The following is a 25,760-nucleotide window of genomic DNA, read 5'->3' as shown; positions in this document are numbered from 1 at the left end:
TGGGATTGCATGAAGCTGCAGAGCTTCTACCTGGCAAAGGACATAGCTAGCAAGATCAATAAAAAGCCCACAGATTGGGAAAAGATCTTCACAATGGACAAGGGTCTCGTACCTGAAACTCAAAAAAATAAATCCCCCAATAACAAATCCTCAAAGAAACAACTGCCCAATAAATAAGTGGGCTAAAGACTTAAAAAGAAACTTCTCTGAAGAGGAAGTAAGAATGACCAATAGACATATGAAGAAATGCTCAACCTCTCTAGCCATAAAAGAAATGCAAATCAAAACCACATTGAGATACCACCTTACCCCAGTTAGAATGGCTATAATCAAGAACTCTAATAATAACAGATGCTGGAGGGGATGTGGCCAGAAGAGATCCCTACTGCATTGTTGTTCAACCACTTTTGAAAGTAGTATGGAGGTTCCTCACAAGACTCCACATAGAGCTCCACTCTGACCCAGCAATCCCACTTTTGGGCATTTACCCAAATGATCATAAACAAGCCCATACTAAAGCTACCAGCACAACTATGTTTATCACTGCATTATTTACCAGAGCTAAGAGATGGAACCAACCCAGATGCCACTCAGTAGATGAATGGACCAAGAAAATGTGATCTATATACACAATGGAAATCTATGCCTCCATCAGAAACAATGACATTGCCCTATTTGTTAGGAAATGGAAAGACTTGGAAAAAATTATAATTGTAGTAAGCCAGGCCCTAAGAAGCATATGTCCCATGTTTTCCCTTGTTTGCAATAACTAGTATATGTCTGAGACAAGCAGAAAAGGTCAGGTAAGTTGATGTAAATCGAAATGAACCCCAAGATAAGGACATACGTAGTTTTTCCTTTCTTGCTATTGTTTCTAACATATTTATGATAGTACGTGATTTTTTTTGTTGCTTTGTATGTCCCTCCCACACGGTATAACCCCTGTTTTCACTGTATTTGATGTTGGTATAATTTGGGGAGCAGAAAGGAAAAAACAAATTGTTTAAATAGGGTTTCAGGTTGACCCACTGCAACAATGAAATGTACAAGATGCTATGTGGTAAAATGAACTTTACAATTTAGGCTTGGTGGGGGTGGGAGGAAATGTAGTTGTGGAGATGGGAAGGAAGGGATAGTAGGAGAAAAACAAAGGAGCAGGCAACAATGCTTGATAAGAAATGTACTCATTACCCTGCTCATGTAATTGTAACCCCTCTGTACAGGATTTTAACAATAAAAAAACTTATTTAAAAAAAGCTGCATATCTGCCCATGTCTCATGATTTGCCTTGCTTTCTTTTTTGTATATATATTTTTATTATAAAAATACTGTACAAGAGTGGTTACAGTTATATGAGTAAGGTATTGAATACATTTCCTATCCAGTATTGTTACCTTCTACTTTGTTTTTCCCCTACTATCCCTTACCTCCCCACCTCCCAAACTCCTCTCCCCACCCCACCGAAGTTTTAAAGCTTGTTTTCAACATATTGTCTTGTACATCTCATGGGTCAACCTGTATCCTTATTGTAGCATTTTGGATGCCTTGCTTTCTATGAAAATGAAGCTCAAAAGTACAGTGGAATAAGAATGTTCTCACTCTGGCTCAAGGTAGAGAAAAATAAGAGGCTAAACAAAATAGTGGTGTCTTCAAGATGACCCAGAAATTATTTTAAAATGGAAACCATAAAGTTCACTGTGATAGCAAATAATGCATTGATTTTCTTACAACACCGAAGAAAATGTTTACCTCACCTCAAAATCAGTGGTGGAGGTGATTAGTTAAGAACCCTGCATCCATGCTTCAAAGAAGCATGGATGCACTGTATTCCAAATCCATGTCTATTTTACTATTGCTATCAAGGTAACATTAATAATGAAAATTTAAAGCTAAACAATCCTAATATTTCCTCAATGATAACTAATTATCAAGCTGTTTGAAATGAAGGTGGTGCTCAGAGATAAAGATTGTGTATGGCAGTATCTAGTAATCATCTAGTACACCTCTAACTATTCAAGATTTAGGATCAGTCTACAATCTGAAATGCCAGCTGGTCAAAGAATTAGATGTCTCCCTCCTTGTACAGTTCACAACATAAAATATTAGAGTTGAAGATGGTTAATAGATTTTAAAAATATTATCAGCATTATGGATATACCCTTAATTTTAGATCTTTAGACATTACTGATTTTTTAAATGAAGTATAGTTTCTTAACATGTTTTCAAAAGTCTAATTGTGTAACTGTTTTTACATAGCTAGTTTGATATATAATATAAAGTTCTTGACATTTTATCTAACCAAAATTATTTCTAACTAAATGGATTGATCAATAACTATGTAAATAAATAACAGATTCTATTTTATTTCTAATGAAATAGTTGTATCTATTTCTAGACTAACAGATACCAACTTGAAATTATTTTGGAATTTTGTTTGCTAAGAATGTGCTAAGAAACAATGAGAAGTACAAAATGTCATGTCAAAACCAGCTTTACAATTTCGGTGTGGGGGGGGAGGGGGGTATAATTGGGTGGGGGGAGGGGGGTAAAATTGGGTGGGGGGAGGGGGGAGGCGGGGAAGGGAAGTGAAGGGTAAACAAAGGAGGAGGCTGCAATGCTTGGTAAGAAATGTATGCATTATCCTGCCCATGTAATTGTAGCCCCTCTGTACAGTATGTTCTCAAATAAAATAAAATACAATTTAAAAAAAAAAAAAAAGAAAGAAAAAAAAAAGTGTCTAGAACGCTAAAAAAAAAAAGAAAAAAAAAAAAAAGAATGTGCTAAGAGTTAAGATCTTAAAGCCTCAAAGATTTTAAGCACCCAAAAAGTTTTTGAGTTTACAAAAACTGACTTTGATTAGCCATATTCTCCTGAATTTAGATGAACAATTAACTTTCAATGCTAATATCAAATATACAGAAGATAGTTTTAAATATGAAATTATTTCAAGAACATTTGTTTCTATGAACTACAAAGCATAAGTTCTTTTCTTCTGTATCACTTTCCTAGTACATCTTCCTATTTCTCCTCTCCATTGTCTCATGGCCATACCCATGGGCTCTATCATACAAAATTTCCAATTGTTTAAAAGGAAAGGTTGGGATTTAAAAAAATTATTTTCTTGTAAAGGTGCTATACAAAGGGGTTACAGTTACACGAGGAAGGTAATGAGTGCATTTCTGGTCTTGTTGAGCATTGTTACCCCCCTTTATTGTTCTCCCACTATCCCTTCCCTCCTCCACCTCCCTCACTCTTCCCCCACCTCCCAAAGTTGTAAAATTCATTTCCAATATAGTATCTTATGGGTATTATTGTTGAAATGGATCATCCTGTATTCTTGTTGTTTTAGCATTTTGTTATTCCATTCCTCTCCCCAAATTAAACAAATGTATATACAAGATGCAGGGTACCAAAATCAAGAACATACAAAAGAAAAAAAAATCACATAGTACATTAGAAACAGCAACAATGAAAGACCTTTTGTGTCCCTATTTTTGGGTTCATTTTGATTAGCATCATCTTATATGGTCATATAAGATAACATTTTCTGTTTTATACTTTTTTTATAAAAACATTTTCCAATACTTCCAGCAAAATTAGAAAATAAACCCTTAAAAGAATCAAGGTAATTTGGAAGAATGAGATAAATGAAGAAAAATCATGAATTTTTCAGTGTACAGATAAAGTACATATTTGAAAATTGAAAATAAGAGAAACCATGGGACATATGTTTCTTTGGGCCTGGCTTACTTCTCTTAATGTAATTTTTTCCAGCTCTTTCCATTTCCTAACAAATGGGACAATGCCATTCTTTCTGATGGAAGCATAGAAGTCCACTATATATATATATATATATATATATATATATATATATATATATATATATATATATACATATATATCTCACATTTTCTTGATCCACTCGTCTACTGAGGGGCATCTGGGTTGGTTCCATATCTTAGCTATGGTAAATAATGCTGCAATAAACATAGTTGTGCTGGTAGCTTTAGTATGGTCTTCTTTGTGATCATTTGGGTAAATGCCCAAAAGTAGGATTGCTGGGTAATAGGGGAGCTCTATGTGGAGACTTTTGAGGAATCTCCATACTGCTTTCCAAAGTGGTTATATTAAGTGAAGTAACCCAGGCCCAAAGAAACATAGGTCCTATGGTTTCCCTTATTTGCAATAACTAGTCTACGACTGGGACAAGCAGAAAAGGTCAAAAGCTGTGTACATATGAGCAGATAAGATGACGTTAAGCGAAATGAACCCCAAGATATGGTCACAAGTGGTTTCTTCTTTCTTGCTATTGTTTCTAGTATTTGTAAGGTATCACGTACTTTTTTTGTTGCTTTGTATGACTGTATTTTGATGTTAGTATAATTTGGGGAGGGAAGGGAAAAATTGTTTAAATAAGGATATAGGTTGACGCACTGCAACAATGAGTTATAAGACATTATGTTGAAAAACAAACTTTACACTTGAAGCCAGGGGTGGGGGTGTGTGGGGGAGGAGGGGGAGTGTAGTTGTAGAGGTGGGAGGAAGGGATGGTAGGGAAAAACAAAGGAGGAGCCAACAATGTTTGATAAGAAATGTAGTCATTTCCTTGCTCATGTAATTGTAACCCCTCTGTACAATAGTTTCACAATAAAAAACTTATTTTTTTAAAAAAAGTACATATTTGAGTTTTTACCTGCCATTCTAATGAATGGGAGTCATGGATTTTACTGAATAGGTATAAATATAGTTTTTACTCTCTAATATTATATTAACTAGGCCTTAGATATATTTCATTAAACTGGGTATTCTAGTTTGTAGTTAATTATAGTTTCATATCCACATCTTGAATAACTAAATGTAACCCTACTCTTATTTATGATCAAGTAAAATTATTACTATTATTCCACTGTAATGATTTTAGGAAACATTCCTATAAATTCAATTTATGTCTGCAAAGATTTACCTGAGATCTATTTTCTTTTTCCCTCCTAATTAATATCAGGTATCATTGTGTTACATTTTGTAACTGCCTCAATCACACTGAATTCATCAGTTCAGTTCTTAAGAGCATTAAAATCATTTAGAGCAAGGATTATATATATGTATATATACATATTTCATCTTATAGAATTTGTGAATGATAAGTGTCTGAGAAAAATCAGACTTGTGTTTCTTGAGTTGTGTGTCTTGAGTAAGTTAATGAAAGTTAGGAATATCAAGAAAGCATTTTTCTACTGAGTCTAGTGTAACTTGACACGGTTAGTCATTAGTGAATACTATTAAAGTTATGGTTGCTCCTTATTTCATGTATTTTCTTAATTGAAAAATATCTGTTTTAATTTCTATTGCACTTAAATTCAATATTTCTGCAAGTTTCTATAGGTCAAATTGCTTGACTCTCAAAATCTAAAGTTACTCATCTGGTGTTCAAGCTCATTTAATGTTCCTAAGTATAAGATTTCAATCAGAGTTCTGCAAATTAAGCAGTGGCAACCAATTACTTGAATTAAGAAATGAGAATGCATCATTTACTCTCAGACCTACATTAGGTCTTGGCATCCTGTTGCTAATAGAATGGGAAGGATATATAAAATGCTGAAGATGAAGGAGGCTGAAGTCAGAAACTATGATTGCTCATAGAAACATCTGACTAATTAAGAATTCAAATTATTCCCCACCTTTCTCTGTCTCTTCTTTCCTCTATTCTTCTCTCTTTTTATAATTCTTCAAAATAAGATCTAATCTAGAGTTACTGTTAGGGTAGCCATATGTATGTAACAAATGAAAAGAAAATAGATATAGTAGCAGACACATGGGTTCAATTATGTCCAATATATAATGTTCATCACTGCATTCCATAGTTCAGATATTACTTTGTAACACTTCTTCTGTATTCTCAGATCAATAAAACCATTTCCATGCTATGTGTTAGTTCAAGGTGGGGAATGATTTTCCGTCTGGAATTAGGTATAGTTTTTTTATGCTGCAGTAAAAATTTGACTCACAAACACACACACACATACACATACACACACACACAGTCTTAAGACAATACACATTGTTCTTTTTCAGGTCAGAAATCTGAGGAGACAGCAGGATTACACTCCTGCTCCAAGGCCTCAGGGAGAAGATTGTTTCCTTGCTTTATTATAGCTTCTATGATGAGTCTGTCTTCACATCACTCTAACTCCTGACACTAATACCCCATTCTCTGTCTGAACCAAAGCTCTGCAATGGTGTTTTCCTCACCTAGATAGGCTACACATCTTAAGTTCCTTCTTGAAATTATATCAAGGCCCTATTACATATCTGTGGTTTATAGCATAGACATTGGTGGATGAGAACATTATTTAGATTACTGACACATTGTCTTCAATATTTTATGACAGAAATAGTAGAAAATAAACCTTAAGGTTTTGTTAGAATAGGACTCTGTATTTTCCTATCACAGAATCATATATATGTTTGAGAATGGCAAAAACTATATATAATTTGTCATTAAATTGGAACACCTGGTGGTATTTTCTCTAATACTTATGCCACCTGAGTGCAAAATTATGCTTTAGAACAACTGGAAATGCATTTATGAGGAGCTGGAAGGTTTGACTCAGAAGGGTAAAGTGGTTGAGTGTACACTTTATTATAAAATACTTGAATCTTAAACTTTGTTGTATAATTTTATATGTTTGTGACAGAAAATAATTGTCCTTATGAGCCTGTAACATTAATATGCTATTCTGAATATGTAGCTATAATTAACATCTGAAAAGTATATATGAATATTTTAATATATAATTTATTATCATGATCATTCTCCTATTACAGACATTTCCCTCATAAGAGCGTTACAATCATTCACTACAAGCAATGCAGAAGAAATTAACTAGGAAAGAGTTTCTTTCCAATTTGTACTTTTTAACTTTTTAGCTTTCCTCAAACTATCATTATCAATTTGTGCAAATAGGAAGAGTGATTGAGGAAATATTTTTTGTTGTTGTTGTTTTTGGCAGTCATGGGTCTTGAAACTCTGGGTCTGGGAGCTGTCCCTGAGCTCTTCAGCTCAAAGCTAGCCCTCTATCACTTGAATCACAGTCCCACTTAAGTTTTCTGGCAGTTAATTGGAGATCAGGGGCTCAAGGACTTTCCTGACCCACTGGCTTTGAACCAGGATCCTTAGATGTCAGGTTCCTGAGTAGCTAGGTTTCCAGGCATGAGCCACTGGCACCCAGCTTAGGAAAGACATATTGTAAAGGATTACAAACTTGAGCTGAAAAGTTACTCTTCCAATGAGCCAAGAGTACAGTTTAGAAATTTAGAGATAAGTATAATAAAGATCATAATGCTGTCAGAAAGACTATTGAGTAATAGAGAAAAGACATAAATGTGACCAAAAACAAGAAAAAATAAGGGGGAAAAGCCAAAAGGGGATTGCTGAGTAATTTATTATTTTTGTAACAGTTGCTTGAACTCAGGACCTCGGCTCTGATTCTGAGCTATTTTTTTTTTTTTATAAATGATAACTTTCTACCACTTGAGCCACAGCTTTGCTTCTGGCTTTCTGCTGTGTGTGTGTGTGTGTGTGTGTGTGTGTGTGTGTGTGTGTGTTTGTGTGTGTGTGTGTGTGTGTGTGTGTGTGTGTGTGTGTGTGTTTAACTGAAGATAAGAGTTTCAGGCATTTTCCATTTCCTATTCAGGCTGGCTTCTAAACCTGATCACAAATTATAGGTAGCATAGAAGGAAAAGGAAGTCACACAGGCTGTAACATGGACACAAACATTGTTAATAAATCAGTTTTATAAAGACTGTTATCCTCACTCATTTGATAATGTAGGTGAAATTATTTATTCATATTGATTGTTTGTCAGTTTATTCTGTCTTTATAATTTTAATGTTTAGGCTTGTTATTCTCCACTTAAACTGAATGGTTTTTTAAGCAAAAGTTTAGAATAAACAGTTTAAATATTTTATCTATTTTTATCATTTTAAAATTTAATGAAAATGCCAACACTTATGATAGAGATACTATTAAAAAGAATCTATCTTTTGGATGGAGGCATACAATTCCTCTCTATATACATATATACATACACATACACACATATATGGATATATACCACATTTTCTTGATCTGTTCATCTACTGAGGGGCATCTGGGTAGGTTCCATGGTAAATAATTCTGCAATAAACATAGTTGTGCTGGTAACTTTAGTATGGCCTTGTTTGTGATCATTAGGGTAAATGCCCAAATGTGGGATTGTTGGACCATAGGGGAGCTCTATGAGGAGTCTTTTGAGGAACCTCAATACTACTTTCCAGACTGGTTGAACAAGTTTACACTCATACCAACAGTGTAGTAGGATTCCCTTCTGTCCACATCCCCTCCAGAATATGTTGTTATTAGAGTTCTTGATTATAGCCATTCTTTTTATTTTATTTTATTTTATTTGTGAACATACTGTACAGAGTGGTTACAATTACATGGGCAGGATAATGCATACATTTCTTACCAAGCATTGCAGCCTCCTCCTTTGTTTACCCTTCACCTCCCTTCCCAGCCTCCCCCCTCCCCCCCAATCCTTCCCCCCCATTCTAACTGGGGGGAGGTGGTATCTCAATATGGTTTTGATTTGCATTTCTTTTATGGCTAGAAAAGTTGAGCATTTCTTCATGCGTTTATTGGCCATTCTTATTTCCTCTTCAGAGAAGTCTCTTTTTAAGTCTTTAGCCCACTTATTAATTGGGCAGTTGTTTCATGGAGGATTTGTTGCTAGGAGATTTAAAAAATTATATTCAGTGAAGTAAGCCAGCCCCAAAGAAACTAATAGGACCCATGGTTTCCCTTATTTGCAATAACTAGTATAGCTAGTATATATATGTATTACATATAATATTCTATATTATATATAATATAATATATATAATATTATATATAATACATATATATAATTTTCATATTTTTATATTATATATATTATATATAGTATGTACTATATATAATATATATTATATGTTATATATAATATATTACATAATATATATTATGCATTATATTATATAACATATTATAGCATAATATATACTATATAGTATATGATATATATAGCAAATTATAATTATTATAATTATAATTATATAATTATATATTATATATTTAATAATATAATATATTATATATCTATAAAATATATATTATATAATTATAATTATATAATTATATATCATTTATTATAATTATTATAATTATATTATTGTTATTATAATAATTATAATATACTATATAGACTATATATATAATATACTATATATACTATATATATACTATTTATTATATATATGCTGGTCAAAAACTATATCCATATGACCATATAAGATGATGATGCTAAGCGAAATGAACCCTGAGATAGGGACACAAGAGGTTTTATTTTTCTTGGTGTTGTTTTTAATGTACTTATAATGTACTATGTGATTTTTTTGTTTCTTTTGTATGTTCTACTCCAATGGTATCACCCCTGTTTTCACCGTATTTGACTATGGTGCCCCTCATTTTGTATATATATTTTTCTAATTTGGGGAGGGGAAGGGAAATAACAAAATGCTGAAATAAGGATACAGGTTGACCCATTGTAACAATGAGATGTACAAGACACTATGTTGAAAATAAACTTTATAACTTTGTGGGTGGGTGGGGGAGGGAGAAGTTGAGGAGGTAGGAAGGGATGGTAGGTGAAAAACAAAGGATTGGGTAACAATGCTCAATAGGAAATGTACTCATTACATTACTCATGTAACTTAACCCCTCTGTACAGTATCTTTTCAATAAAAATATTTATTAAAAAAAGAATCAAAGCTGCAGACAAAATTCTATACTATATAATCAACGTGTTTCTGAGTTAGCCAAATACATACCTAATTGCAGGCATATATATTCTACCTGCTGGCTCAGCTTCTTTCTATCTATAAATATGAGAAAGTTAGTGCAGGAATGCTGCTAAATTCTCAATACTCATTATATCATGTCATCCAATACCAGCCTAGTATTTATGTTAATCTATTAAGCAGTTTCATGTGTAAAAATTATTTGTCATGCTTTGTAATCTATATCTCAAATGTTTTCTGTAGTCAGAGTTAAAAAGTGGAAATAAATGAAATCAAACTGAAAATCATGAGAAATCTAATTGTGATTTTTTGGTGCAGACAATAGCTAAATTAATGTTCTCTCAACCTTTTATAATTAGAATGTAATATTCTGTGGAGCAATACAATTACATAGCAAAACAGATGGTAGTATAGGAGATAAAAATTTAATCCTTAAGCACTTGTTGAGTCATGAGCTGTAGTTTCAAGTTTTCCAGAAGTGTTGCTTTAAAGAATATTGTTTACTAATAAAAAATACTGCATTTTCCTAAATTCAAATAAGAATTAAGCTGTATGTTATAGTCAATCTAACAAATTTTGAACTGAAATATGTATGCTTCTCCCACTTCTTGGGTGGCAACATACTACCATAGTGTTTACACATACCCACATCCAGGCTTATTTTTATCAGTTACTTTCAGAATCGAATCTCGCTTCCACCTCTAGCATCCGTGTGAACCACAGTCTACATACTTTTGGCTTCCCATCCTTAGTAGATTGGAAGACATGAAGCACAATATCCAGCGTCACTCTGTGGAGTGACATCTTGCAGAGTTCCTGACTAGGCTTTAATGAAACTATGATCCTCCCAATTTCAACTTTTGTGTAGTTTCTCATAACAAAGCATCTGGTAGATTGCCTAGGCTATCCATCCACTCTCAGCTCCCCAAATAGCTTGGATTCAATGTAATGAATAATTATAAATTATAATTATTAAAACCATGTGACTAGATCAGTGTTATTCATAGAGCACAATTGATTAGCTAATGATACTTTAGGATATAAAAGTTAAAACACTAAGTTAGAGCAATATTTCTCCACATTTGTACTATGAACACTCTGGATCATACATAATAATTTTGTGATATCCTTATGCCATAGTGTAGCATGGTCTGTCTCCAGTAGATACTAGCATTCTTTACCACAAATAGTGGCATTCATAACAAATATCTAAATGCATATCCAAAGCTACTTGTAAGTCAAATTTAACCCTAAATGGAAAAAATAGTTTAAAGTTATTGAATCTAACATTGAAGCCAGAGGTGTTTTGCCTCTTCATAAGCATTTTCCCCAAGGTTTAATGCAAGACGACTAATTTCTTACTTTGTTACATCTGCTCTGGGACTCTCAATCTCTGTGTGTTTCCTTTCACATAACCTTTCCTAACAATAAGATAAACATATTTAATACTTGAGCCAATGTTCTCCATAAATTACCAAAAATAATTGGAGAGTTTTGCTTTGGAGGTTATTTAATTGCCTTGTTCTACCTCTTATTTTTCATTTTTCACCTTGAAAGAAAGATTAGCGGGAAGAAATGATCAAAGTAATTTAATTCAAGCATCTAATTTTGGTGACAAAATATAGATATTAAAGCAAATGTAGAGGTAGAGCATGACATGCAATACAGACAGTCCAAGCAAGTATAAAACCCTGAGTTCTAATCACAGAAAAATGAAATTGTGAAGATAAAGAATAAAGGTTCTTCACAGTCAAATTATCTGCTTGTCAGTTCATCTTCATCTATGTAGTGCATACCTTATAAGGGTAAAAAGGCTCTCACCTTTATGTTGCTTTTTGTGTCTTTATAGTACTGTTCTTCCATTGCTCAATCACTGCTTTCCTTTGTTAGCAATTTTCAAAGGGACCATTTTAATTTTCTAACTATTTGTTTTACTTTAATCTACTACAATGTCCTCTGAACTGGCATTTTTCCTGTTTTAGGGATTGTGTTCTTTTTTGAGACTGCTAGGGAAAATTTTTGGAAGATTAAAACCAGTTGACACACCACAAATTCAATTTCTTATTGAGTTTTACATTTTTCCTGAGGAAAACTCAACTACCTTAGTACATTCCTACAAATACTTCTATTCTGAACTCCAAGCATCCATATTTAATTATTGTTTGAATATTTAATAAGCATATCTGTAGATAAAATTCTGAGCTCTTGAATCCCATGTTCTAGTATACCCATTTGTATGATCTTCAACATTGGTAAAAAAAAAAATCAATTAATTCTTATAATTGTCTTGTATTATGTTCCTTAAATCATTTTTAATCTTTCATTTATCTTGAGTTAACATAGAATTTAGAGCAAATCTTACTTAACAACATTCAATAATAATTTAGAATTGAAATAAGTGGTCTAGAGTAGATGATATTCTTATATTTATCCTAATTTGTTTTTTATTGGGTTTTTATTGTTTTTGTGTTGATCTCAGCTGTATTACTGAGCCAGTAAGGGTGCCTGCTTTTAAATGCATGCAAATATAATAATTATATAAAGAGCTATACAGTAACTTTGAAAAGCAGTTTAAACAAGAATTTTTAATATGGGTCAGGCTATTAGTAGATTTTACAAGTGATTTTTTTGTTAATTTTGATTCTTGAATAGTTATTTTTATTTTTATTTTTTGCTTTTTCTGAAAAGCATTGCTTCAGTAAATTTAGCATGTCTGAAGCATAAACTCACTAGAGGAAAGATATTTTACAATAGTTATCTTTGTTATAATTATTAATAACAGTAGTGAATCAATCTGGGATTACACAGATGTCCTTGAAGGCATATTATTTAGAATACAGTTTTAGTATCTTTTTTGAAAGCTTGCGGTGCTGATACAATTTTTTTTATTGAAATGATAGATACTATCAAGTAATTGTCTTAAAATCCTTTGCTTGAATGCCATTCAACTTTAATTATATACTTTATATTATGATTGACATAGGCAAATTTACATTGATCCTGATAATTTTAATACATGTCAATATTAGACATAGATATCAAAGAAAAGTTTTCAAGCTGGTTGTTATATTTCCCCAAAGCCATAAAATATATTCAGATATGATTATTCAGCCCACATAATGCAAGCTATAAATGAATGAGAAACTTTGAAAATAGCATCAAATATCAGTATGTTTTATTTTCTCAATATTACATCATTTTACATTATGAAAACAATATTTTCAATCTGAGCTGTGATGTGAAATTTGATGTTAGCTATTTTCAGAGCAATTTAATTTTAATTAAATGATCAAATCTCTATGTATCTATCATGTAGAATATTAAGTTTACAATAAACAATATTTTCTGCATTTCAAAGAAAAGATGTAGCTGACTATAGAATCCCTTCTAGTATTTATCTTTCAAGCAGTGTGATATTTTCCTCATAGCTTTATATTTTACTATTTTTAGTATAAAACATATGTATGATATGGTCTCAAATTTTTTTATTATGAAAATACTATACAGAGGAGTTACAATTATATGGGCAAGATAATGATTACATTTCTTATCAAGCATTGTTGCCTCCTCCTTTGTTTTCCCCCTCTTATCACTTCCCATCTTCCCTCTCTTCCCCCCCCATATCCTCCCCCCGGCCAAAATTTTTGAAACTTAATTTTTATAATATTGTTAGTTTATCAAGAGGTTATTGCTTTTATAAAAACTTTTAAAATGCTCCTAAAAACATTTACATATTTAGACCCATATATATTTGTATGTGTATATGTATATAATATATACACATTATTACACATTAAATTTGTATAAGTTCAAACAAATCTATTTTACTTTTACAAATATGTACATAATGAGCTATTATAAATTTTTGAGGAATTTTCTTAAATATTTTCCTCAAGCATAAACAAGGTATTTACTCTATATACAAAGTACACCTATTTATACAAAAAAATGTAGTTATTTGATGTGGACTAGTTGTTGCCATGACAACTGAATTCAGTAATGAAGATTAGTCACCATATGGTTTTAAGTACCATCTGTTTATTCCAAGGAAGAGCTTATTGATGTGAATGTAGTAATGCTTCATGAAAGGGTAAAATGAACCTACTGAATATGGCATGTTTCCTTTTCTCTGTGTAAAGTAGACTCAAAAAATATACATAGATAAGTAGAGGTTCCAGAGGTTTAGTAAGTAAAATAAAGAATTGAAAAAAATGGGATTGCATCAAACAAAAAGACTGTTTAAGATATTTACCAGCTTTACCTCTGACAAGGGTCTAATATCAAGAATGTACAAGAGTTTAAAAAAGTGAATCTTCAAAGAGTCAGTATCTCAGTTAATAAATGGGAGCCGAGAAGGGACTTTGTAGAAGATGGTGTTTAGGTGGCCAGAATGAAAGCTATCGAATCTACAATCAGCATTTTTAATCAACATTCTCATTTAGGTGTCCTTTTTGGAAGACACAGTTTAATTTCTTAAATTCTTTGAATTCACAATCTTTCAATTTACACCCATTGCTTCCTTTTTAAAACATATTATTAAATCTCTAAGAAGATACTGTCCTTTCTCCCTGTAGTAGAATGGAATTTATATGCAACTGCATTTGTTCAATAGATATCATTTAAGAGAAGTAGGTTTTCATCAGAACTGCATGGCTCAAGATATTGCAGTGTTTGAAATCCTCTTTCTCCTGAGGATTAAAAACCATTACTAGAAAAGATGCAAGCTCCTGTGCCCTTTTTGGCTTTCTCATTGTTCAATAATATGAAAAATCTGTCAATTATGTATACTTTGTTTTGACTTATTCACATTCCAAATGTTAAGCTTTATTTTTGCTATAGTGATTAAAACTTTTTTGTGCTTTCCTGAAGAGCTCGTGTGATTGGGATGTTTTATCTTTGATATTAATGCTGTTAAAGACACTAGTCCTGTATTCTCTGTTTTCATCTATTCTGTTTATGCCCTGCTAAGCAAATATTTATGAATAAAAGATGATACATAGGATAATAAAATCAAGGTCTCAACAGTTAGACTGCTCCATGAGACAAACTTTGCCATCCATCACCTATGAAAACCTTATGATAATTTCCCTCAGATATTCCTTTTATCTGTGTGTGGCAGTAGGAAAGATCTCTTTATTAAAATTTTCCTTTGCCAAGAACACCAGATTTACTGATGCTACTTAATGATGATCCACTACTCCTTTGGGATCCCAAAATACATGAGATGCACAAGTAGTACATCTGGGCAGCTGATGCCAAGATGTCATGAACTTAATAAATGGATAAACTCTTATACTGTTATATATCTGGTTCCCTACCTCTCTTTTGTGATAAAACTGCCAAATATACTTAAAAATCATATTAAGCTTGCCTTATTTATGGAGGAAAATATTTTCAAGGTCATTTTAATGATTAAATAAGATATAAAGACAGGGATGTAATCTAATAATCTGCTCCTTGGATAAAAGAATTTTGGATGGAAAACTCAGAATGATAATATTCAAATAGTGGTATTTTAGTGATAAAATCTTTAAAGATTCAAAAAAGATAGAGGCCATTCAAACATCCCCTCTGGGCCTGGGCGCTGTCCCTCAGCCCTTCAGCTCATGGCTAGTGCTCTACCACCTGGACCACAATGCCACTTCCTGTTCACTTGTGGTTTATTAGCAATAAGAGTCTCAGTCTCATGGACTTTCTTGTTTATTTATTTATGTTAAAGAAATAAGCCCATAGTTAATTCTGATGTCAAGCACTCCTGGGTGAAGCACACTTTCCTGTCCCTGTGTGTGTAATTCATTTAGAAAGCGTATAGGTCTTTTTTTTTGTGTTAAGCAAAATTAAGATAAGACGTAAGTTTGGTATTTTGTTTTGCAAAAATACTAGTTAGTGGAAATAAGACTTGAAGCATCCTAAATTACTAAAAAATATTCACATCTCAAGTAAGTGTTAGAGAAATGCTTTATTGTGCCCACTAATGCAAAACCTATTGTGTCACAAACGATGCCTGATGACAACTGGATTTATAGCTTTCAGACTCTTCTTAAATTTACGTGGACCAGACTGAAAAATCAATCTGAAATGTCTTCCCTCTGAGACACAATTTAAGCTCTGTCAAGGTGATTTTATTGCAGTAATTTTATTAGAGTTAGCTGTTCTTAATCAACAGGAAGAATACCCAGGTTATCAATGTTAGCCAGATAATTTTATAAGGTCGATCTTTGTTTCAGAAGTGTGATAGCTTTTTTTTTTACATTTAGTAATCACTTCACAGTGATTCCAGTAGTTCCAGCAGAGGTTACAGATTATATTTCATATTTGAGTAAAGGATAACTTGGCTTAATTGAAATCGTGTTGGAAACTGACTATATCTCCAAAGTAAAATGTACTATTATATTAGATTTTGATATATTTTAAGGGCTTATAGTGCCTAACACTCTTCAAGTCTTTTTTTTTTAAAATTTTATTTTATTTTATTTGAGAACATACTGTACAGAGGGGTTACAATTACATTGGCAGGATAATGCATACATTTCTTACCAAGCATTGCAGCCTCCTCCTTTGTTTACCCTTCACCTCCCTTCCCAGCCTCCCCCCTCCCCCCCACTCAATCATACCCCCCTCCCCCCCCACACTGACATTGTAAAGCTTGCTTTGACATGACATTTTGTAGTTCTCCTTGTTGCAACAGGTCCACCTGAATCCTTAAACGACTTGTTTGTTCCCATCTCCTCCACATGTTATACTGACATCAAATAAAGTGAAAGCGGGGGTTACACTGTGGGGGAGGGACATACAAAGCAACAAAGAAATAATCTTATAAATGCGTTAGAAACACATACATGAAAGAAACGAAAACATTAAAATACATATTTAAGGGTTTGTTTTCCTAACATCACATTATCTGACCTTTTCTGCTTGACTCATACCTATACTAGGTATTGCAAATAAGGGAAACCATGGGACCTATGTTTCTTTGGGCCTGGCTTACTTCACTTAATATAGTTTTTTCCAAGCATGACACATTCAATTTATTGATGTTTTATGCTTTAATTGTAGTTATTTTACTTTCTACATTATCCCATTTGCAACACAAATGAACAGTTATCATTGGATGGCTTTTCAAATGTTCTGGATACAAAATATCAGGGATCCAGTCATAGCTGCATTACAATAATCTGGACACTTAAAAGAACATTTGAAAAGCCATCCAATGATAACTGTTCATTTGTGTTGCAAATGGGATAATGTAGAAAGTAAAATAACTACAATTAAGCATAAAACATCAATAAATTGAATGTGTCATGCTAAACAATTATTGTTACATATGTTTTTGTAGGTATTATTTTATTCAGGGTACTAACTGATACCTGTGTGAGTTGATTTTATCATCACTATGCCAAGTATTTTCTTATTAGTTTGTAATACATATACATATTCTTTCATATAATACATACCTAACTTCATACTTCACCTTTATTTGTACAAATTTCTGTCAGCAAGTCAAATAATTGTATAATATAAATTATATTCTTTGCAATGTATGCTATTAGAGTAAAATTGAAAATATTGATAATTAAAAATAAAATTAATCGCAATATTAAAAAACTCTCAACATAAAACAACCACAAAATCTATTAATGTTTATCATTTTTTGGATGTAAGATTTTCAAGTAGCTTTTTGAGAAATTTGGAAATTTGGATATTGAAATTTTGCTGAATACATTTAGGGTTCTTAGCTCTTAGTATGGTCCCAGACCTATTTTGTTTTTTCTTGAAATGATCATTCTACTAGTAAAAATAAACCTTTAGCCACTTGGTGGTGCTAGTGGATAACATAAAACCTGAATTATTCCTAGGCTTAAGTTCAGAAAATTGGTTATGGTGAGTTAAATAAAATTAAAGGAAGGACAGCTTCATTCACCTCTGTCAACCATTGTGTTTTATTTCTCATTTTGACACAGAGAGTGTAATTTAGGAAGAATAGTACCTACTGATGGCTCAGGTCCTCTGACTAGAAAAGGGAACGTAGATCTTTAAAACAAATTTCCTAGCCCTAGAGACTGACAACTAATGAGGCCATTATTTTCATTTTCAAATTGTCTCATCTTCAGAAGGAAAGATTACTTGCATTACACACTTTATATTCATGCTCGAAGAAAGATGGGTTTTTGTGTAAATTGTTCATGTTTTTACCTGGCCAATTAACTATTAGATTGTACAATTTTGTTTTTGATGAGAATGCAAATACTTAAAATATAATTAAATGCATGTATGCTGATATTAATATTAAATATTTTGAAACTCAAGTAACTTAATTTACAGTGGTTGTCAGAACATTTTCAGATAGAGAGTGAAAAGCAATTAGCTTTGTGCAGCATATTATGTACAATAATTTTCATTCTTTCCTCAGAAATAAATTGCTTTCCAGAAACTTGCACTCCTAAAATGGATTATTTTTTTCACATTTATCTAGAAGTATTACTAACTTAGCTCAGCTTTGAGTTTCAGATTTTTTAATGCATTTGATATTCAATTCTCATGAAGTACTCAACAATATATCCTTCAGCCACATAAACAATGAGAAGAATTATGTTACTGATAGATATGTTTCTGGTATCTATTATCTGGGGCAAGCCTGTGTGTTCCTTGTGTCCAGGGTTAACCTAGACTGGAGAACTCCACAGGGGGTGTGAGAGGCAACAGTTTGATAGAAAAGATTTTCAATGACAAAATGAAAGTTTTCAGTTTTCACTTCACTTCAAAGGATGGAACCCAGCTGACACATATTCTTTGTCACATTGCTAGGAAGATACATTATTAACATCTTTGACATGGAAGAATAGGCAGCCTGAGGCCCCAAGTTCTGCTTCTATATAGATAAAAGAATAAGCACTTGACTTCACTCCTGAACAACAACTGTTCTAGCCCCATGAAAAGGGATGACCCCACGGCTTATTTGTAACTGAACGTGTATGTTCAGCCTTAGGATTGCATACTGCTTGATTTGAGTTTCTATTTATGCTTTTGATTATTTTAAATGGATAAGCTACCAATGAGGACATGAGTGAAACTAGCCCTCTACAAAGTGCACATAAACCTACTCCGGAGTACTTAGGTTCAACTCATATGAATGGATCTCAATGATTTGTCATCCTGAACAGGACAAACAGAGAAATATCACAGTGTGTCCATTAGCAAAATCCACTCAGAGTAAGTTGTTGGAAGTTCATAAGCCCATCTAGCAAGCAAGCATTGTGAACTTTTATTATAATCTTTTAAATTTTAACTACTGTTAGCTCTACTAGGGAGTAGCTTAGCTTTCTCAGTAATTGTGTGTTGTTTTGTTTGACCTAGTAGTCTCCTAGTCTCTCTGTGTAGTTCAGGCTGGCCATGAACTCCCAGTCCTCTTGCCTCAATTTCCTGAGTTCTCCTAATATAAACATATGTCACAATGTCTGGCTCTGAGTAATACATTTTTTACACTGTCATTCTTTACACTTCGTAGATTCTAATCTATTCATGTTGGACTCCATATAGACTTTGTCTTTCTCCTTAGTTAATTTAAACAAATGAAAGACGGAAAACCTAAAAGATCCAACAATAAATGAAAACTATTTCTACAGAGGAAATTGCTTGTCCTTACCTCATTTATAACATAACATTTTTTGTTTGTTTGTTTTTTGTGTCTGGTTGTGGGGCCTGAACTCTGGGCCTGGGCGCTGTCCTTCTGCTCTTCAGCTCAAGGCTAGCGCCCTACCACTTGAGCCACAGCACCACTTCTAGCTTTTTTTCTTTTTGCTTATGTGATGCTGAGGAATCAAACCCAGAGCCTCAAGCATGCAAGGCAAGCACTCTACCACTGAGCCACCTTCCCAGCCCCTATCACATAACTCTTAACACTTTATTTTTTTAGAGAAATGCACAACACTGGATTTGTTACAAGTAAAATGGAATCCAGTACAGTAATGATTTCAACTTGATTTATCAATTTAATTCTCTGAGATGAAATTTTCTCACAGAATAGTAAAACTTGGCTATTGGGAAACTAAAATGTGACCTGTCTAAACTTAAACATATATAACTTTTAAATAGAAAATAGATTTCAAAGACTAAAATGTAAAATATTTCATTAATAGTTATATATTGAATCTACAGTAAAATTGTAAGATTCTGTACAAATTTGGTTAGATAAAACACTGCTGAAAGCATTTTGTTCTGTCTTGATACTTCAGGGTTTAAAATTAAATTGCCTCATAATTTTGGCTTATGTGAGAGAAATATAGATCAATCCCTCTATTCAATTATTTTGGAAAAGACACATTTATTATTGAAATTTTTTGCTCTCATGTTCAATTTTTTGAATGTAATACATTTTGTTTCTGTAAGAATCCTTCACAACCATAGCAGAGGACTATACACAGAGGCAGGCAGGAACAGCAAAAAGGTTATTATAAGGTTTATTAGAGGGGCCATATCTCACCCGGAGAGGGAGCACATGGTGTCTTCCCCTATCCAAGTGTAGGGCAGGTCTGGGTGGGAAGAAGTGAGGTGAAATTGGGTGCCTGGGCAGAGAGAGGGAGTGGCCAGCTACATGGCGGGCACTCTAGGGCAGGGAGGAGCTCAGGTCTGAGTGGGGCTGAGGAACAGAGTTGCAGGTAATATTAACAGTTTCATTATCTGGAGTGCTTTCGTCAATGTTTCAAATATTCTTTTCTATTTTTATGTTCTAGATTACAGTCTAACCACAGTTACAGTCTCAAGGATAACATATTCTTATCTTTAAACCTGACCCTGATTCAGAGGAAACAGTTTCAAGAGGAATTCTGTCAGCTATAAAAAAAAAAAAAAAAAAAAAAAGACCACTGACTTATCAAATTTATGCTGCTGCCTCAATCTAACCTCTGCTTTTTGAAACAAGGCTCCACTTCCAGCAGCTTTTTGTGTGTGATAGTTAACTGGAGATAAATCTTTCTTGCCCAGTCTGGCTTTGAACCATGATACACAGGGCTCTTCCTCCTAAGTAGCTAGGCATGAGCCACTAGCACCTGGGAAAAATAAGTCAATTTAAAATTTAAAGTTGATGATATAATTCATTACTTTATAGTAAGAGAAGTTAGATTAATATTGTTTCACATCAAGCCTTTGTGGTAATCTATCCACAGTGGTCCCAGCCCAATAGATCACTTCCGCCAACAGTTCCAACTGGGTCCTCTGTCACAATCCAAAAGGAAGAACAATTCCTCTTGTGCTGTTAAGAGGTTTTGTACGAATAGAATGTCCTTACCTCATATTTTCAGAGTTTTCCTTCCTTTTTTGTCTGTCTGTTCTACTAGTGAAATAAGGAGGTCAGGTCTGGCTGGCGCTATATTGGCCACATGATGGATGGTAGGGCCTGGCATCTAGTCTTCATGCTGGGGGAAGGAAATTCCACCCATCAGGCAGGTGATGGATGTGCCTGGAACCCTGGATGCAGGGGCCGGCACTTGAGTGACAGGTTACTGAAACTGTCAGTCCAGTGCCTGGGACTGGAAATTTCCTGAGGACCTGTCCCCTGTGCGGACCATATTTAGGCCCACCATCCCAGCCGCCAAAGACACTATGCCAATGTGTGTCTCCATGATCCTGTCCTCTTCTCCTGGTTCATCTCCCATCATCATAGTGTCCCAGTTCAGCTCTACATTGGAGAACAATTGGTTTGTCGGCATTGGTTTTCTTCTTTCTTTCCTTTCTCACCTGTTTCTTATCTGTGTTATGTGCATTTGGGAGCTACAGTCCTTTGTAATGATGGGCGGCCTGCATACTGCTAGTGTAGTAATAAAGACTCCAATATCCCATCTTCCAAAATTTGTCTTTTGGAATAATGTACCTTACAACACTAGAGTTCAACAAAACAAAAATGTCATTTTTTATTATATTTTCTTTTTAACCATGTCCTTGCTCTACATATATTTGCTTTATGGATGTCTCTCTCTCTCTCTCTCTCTCTCTCTCTATATATATATATACATATATATGAGATTTTTACATGTGTGTACATATATATCAGTAATTTCAAAGTTTTCAATATAATTAACTTCAGTTCTGTAACATCCAGCAAGCAAAATCTAACTAAATTATTGCTATATACACTTTTTTCTCACTCATTACAGACTTTGCAATGGATAGTGACATAGGTCATGGAGGATTCCCAAATATGCTACTCTCATTATTTGTGTCTTTTCAGTAACAATGAAGCAGATTGGCATGAAGAGACAAAGAATGAAGAAAGATATATTGCTTGCCATGACTTGGTCTAAGAGTAGTATATATCAGTTCTTTTCTTTGGCCTCTATCCAATCATTTATTTCCATCATGACTGAGAGAGTGGGAGTCAGTCTATGTTGTTTATGGTGGACATGTCAATGGGATGGGTGACCCATTAATAAGGAACTGCCAAAACATTTATTTGTCAAATGTTTATCTTCTGTTTCCCAGCTATGCTATATATCTCAAGGACAACAACATTGTTTCTTCTCTTTTCTGTTCTATTTTCAGTGTCTGGAACAGAGCTTTTCATGTGGTTTTGCTCAATAAATAATGGTTAAACTGCAAAGTCTTTTATTTATCTTTTACTTCACATTGGCCTTCAAGCTGATAATATGTACTAAAGCCAAGAAAATCAGCCAACATTTAACATTTCTATGCAAACTGGCAATGATCAGAAGTGTAGTTGAAGGCCAATTACTCTGTTTCACTACTGATAGGGCTAACTCTGGTTGCTTTGTGACTCCTTTACATGCTGGCTACAAATGTCCCATAAGTAAAGTGGTTGAAATTACTCCTAACCACTAAACAGAATATGGGAGTATCTGATCTTATACAAAATTTTACAATAAATAAAGTCAAGTATTAGATTAGAAATTTGATGCTTCTTTCTTTAATGAGAAATTTTTGGATTGAATATTACATTTGATTCAACAGGTGTTGTATTCCTCTTATAATATTTTTGATGAACTTGACATTTCTTCTTGGGCTGTGCAACAATCTGATTAAAAAACAAAACTAGTGTCTTAATTACTTCTTTTGTGCTGGAAAAAGAACATAGGCTCAGAATATGTCACCAAGGCGTACTAACTCTTGAACAGCTAAGTTGTAACCTGAGGCTCATTCTACTGGGTTAAGCAATACATACATTTTATTTTTTAAAAAACCCTCTAATTATTTTCAGAGCAATGTGCTCAGAAAAACTATGGGTCATTAATTTTTTTTTTTTTTGGTCCAGTCGTGGGGCCTGAACTCTGGGCCTGGTCGCTGTCCCTCAGCTCTTCAGCTCAAGGCTAGCGCTCTACCACTTGAGCCAGAGTGCCACTTCCGGCTTTTTTCTTTTTTTGCTTATGTGGTGCTGAGGAATCGAACCCAGGGCCTTGAGCATGCAAGGCAAGCGCTCTACCACTGAGCCACCTTCCCAGCCCTGGGTCATTAATTTTTAAGTAAATCTTTTGACCACAGTTTCTTAATGTATTGTAGATCCCAAACTGCATTGATTTCATTGGTCACATAGGCCTTTGTGTCTCACAGGTGAGACATGGCATTATCTTGTAAAGAAAAGTAAACTAGAATAGGAAGGAGGAGATCCATTCTGGATAGGAATTGTAATCTTTAAAACACGATTACAACCATTGTATTAAATAATTTCATATAATTTGGTGGTCATACACAATATAAAAACAGCAATCTTAAAAAAATACCATTCTCAAAGGATGATTTATTTTCCACAGAAGGTTACTCTAAGTTAAATCAGAGTTTATGTTACCTTGTGAGAACTAACTTTACTCTACACTCTTGGAAGCAGAATTCCACAAAAGACCTGTGATTTAGACTGTCACACTGGGCTAATGTCATGGTAAAGAATTCAATCATATTACAAAGACAATATTCAAACATATTGTAACGAGCAGTCAAACACTGGAAATGAAAATAATAAAAGAAAAGTAAAATAATGTAAGCAATATAAATGAAATGCTCTAGCTGAGTTCATCTGTAAACTTTATGCTAGCATTTCAGATTACAAATTTATGTTGTAGAATATTTTCAAGCTTTTGTTGCTATTAACAAGAGTACCCAAAACTTTTTGGTGCTTATTAATGTATTTCCTAAGTGGGGCTACAGCAATAAACAGATAGTTAATTGTTTTGCAGTAGACTAATTTAAAAGCATCAGAAGCAAGGGCTATGCAATCATAAATGAGCTACTCTAAGGGAATGGGCACTCTGGAAGACAGATTGGGTTTTGAATTCTATGACATCTTCTCTGAAAACTTGCCTGTGCTACATGCATTCATTTATATTGAGAAGAAAGGAATATCAACATAGCATAAAAGAAACAAGCTGAGTAAAGTATGCTATAAGGTTCTTGTGGAGAGAATATTTGCATGACAACTATAAGTTATTAACCAATGGGAAATGTTTTAATTCAGAATTTATATACATAATGTACATTTATAAGTATATTTCTTTACTTGATAATATTTTGTTTTATTACAGATAGAATAAAATAGTTACATCCACAAATGGCTATGATACTTACAAGGCAACTAACTGAATTATTTTATTAGCTAAAATGATGCATATATTCCAGTCCTTCATTTTCATTGTGAGAAATAGGTTTATAATTATGATTTCTAAAGATTTGTGTTTGCTTTGGGTTTCTTTTTTTTGAGGGGGTGGAGGGAAGGGACAGTCCTGTGGTTTAAACACAGGGCCTGGACCCTGTCCTTGAGAGATTTGCTCAAGGTTAGCATTCTATCATTTGAATCACTGGTCCACCTCCAGACTTTTGATGATTAATTGCAGGTAAATCTCACAGATTTCTTGATTATAGCCATTCTAACTGGGGTGAGGTGGAATCTCATGGTTGTTTTGATTTGCATTTCTTTTATGGCTAAAAAAGTTGAACATTTCTTCATGTATCTATTGGCCATTCTTATTTCCTCTTCAGAGAAGTTTCTCTTTAAGTCTTTAGCCCACTTAACCCATTGTAACAATGAGATGTACAATACAGTATGTTGAAAATGAACTTTACAACTTTGGGGTTGGGGGTTGGGAAGTCAGGAGGAAAGGGATGATAGCAGAAAAATAGAGGCGGGTATAACAATGCTCCATAAGAAATGGACTCATTACCTTGCTCATGTAACTGTAATCCCTCTGTACAGTATCTTCACAATAAAAAAAAAAAAACATATATTAGGGCTGGGAAGGTGGCTCAGTGGTAGAGTGCTTGCCTTGCATGCATGAGGCCCTAGGTTTGATTCCTCAGCACCACATAAGCAGAAAAAAAGCCGGAAGTGGTGCTGTGGCTCAAGTGGTAGAGTGCTAGCCTTGAGCTGAAGAGCTGAGTGACAGAGCCCAGGCCCAGAGTTCAGGCTCCACGACCGGACCCCCCAAAAATATATATTAAAAAAAGAGAAAGAAAAAAAGAGCCTCAGGGAAATTTCTGCTGGAATTAGCTTTGAACTTGGTCCTTAGATTTCAGCCTTTTTAGCTAATAATCCAAGTAAGAGTTACTATTTTGGTCAGTAGCCAGGATTATAGATGTAAACTGCTGGCTCCTGTATAAATTGTATTTATTTTTAGAATATGCTATTGTTTATGTTGAATACATATTACTTCTAGTTTTCAACATTTCTTTGAATCAAAAATGTATGTTGACATTTAACAAATACTTTTAAATATTTACTTGTGAAGATCATAATTATTTAAATTTCAATTCATACCAAAGATTTAATTTGGTTTTCACACTGATACACATCAAATTGTTTAAAAGGTACAAATCTTTCTGAAGAATAGAGTCTTGAATTTATTTTAATCAATTTCAACATTCTCAATTTCAAGTCTTTTCTTTCCTAA

This window comes from Dipodomys merriami, unplaced genomic scaffold, assembly GCF_024711535.1.
Source record: "Dipodomys merriami isolate MVZ:Mamm:240054 unplaced genomic scaffold, mDipMer1.0.p SCAF_6, whole genome shotgun sequence".
In the NCBI taxonomy this organism is placed as follows: Eukaryota; Metazoa; Chordata; class Mammalia; order Rodentia; family Heteromyidae; genus Dipodomys; species Dipodomys merriami.
This window is presented reverse-complemented; position numbering follows the sequence as displayed.